Raw genomic sequence first — 983 nt, forward strand, 5'->3', positions numbered from 1 at the left:
GCCACTGCAGTAATTAATGCGGTGGCTATAAATCAACTGAACATTGGTTGACTCTGGCTACGGTTACACTCACAGCGGCAAAGTCACCACCGTCAGATCGATTTCTCTGGATCAACTGAGCGGTCAGTGAAGACCTGCTCAGTCGATCCAGAAATCGACATACTAAGACCACCCTCACAAGTGGCATAGCGCTGCATCGACGGGAACGTGGTTCCTGTCGGCACAGTGCAGTGAAGATGGCGCGCAGAAGAGGAGCAGAGAAGTCGACGGGAGTTATGCAAGTTTTTTGCGTAGCTTGCGTAATTCCCGTCGACTGCCACCGAATTCCGGAGGTAAGTGAAGATAGGGTCTTATCTTTGTACTGTAAGAAGGCCTAACACATCATCTACATGGGGGCTGCGGGCGACTTTGCTGCAATGGGCGTGAAATTTTTCACAGCCCTCAGTGCTGTAATTCAGCTGCTGTAACGTTGTAGGGTAGAGCAGCCCTCGGGTGTAGGCCCGGTAGGGACCTGATAGCAAGTGTGAAAAACTAGGATGGGGGTAATAGGTACCTATAAGTAAAAGCCCCAAATATCAGGAATGTCCCTATAAAATCGGGACATCTGGTCACCTAAACCCAAGCCTTAGAAAGCTACAGCGAGGTCCACAGGGTGGGAGACTAGGGACCTGCTTCTTACCCACACTGCGGCACACCCAGAGGGAGCCTTTGGAAGGCAAGGGGGGCTGCCCCATAATTTGGTTGCTTTCCGTACAGGGACATTCTCCCAGAGCCATGATGTGATGGGGTTTGGGGGAAGGAACGGGGGGGACCCATCGCGCTGCACGGCCAGGGGCAGCCCCTGAGGGGCACGAGCAGCACCAGGCCACCGCTGCTGATGAGGTGAGACCCGGAGGCAGGCGGAGAGCGGGGGGGGGGCGGGCGCAGCTAGTCTGGCGCCTGCGCGCGCCTCGGCGGGGGGCCGGGCACGGACTGGGGCGGGG

This window comes from Emydura macquarii, unplaced genomic scaffold (assembly GCF_026122565.2).
Source record: "Emydura macquarii macquarii isolate MOO-44397 ecotype Brisbane River unplaced genomic scaffold, CSIRO-AGI_Emac_v2 contig_2205, whole genome shotgun sequence".
NCBI classification, from domain to species: Eukaryota; Metazoa; Chordata; order Testudines; family Chelidae; genus Emydura; species Emydura macquarii.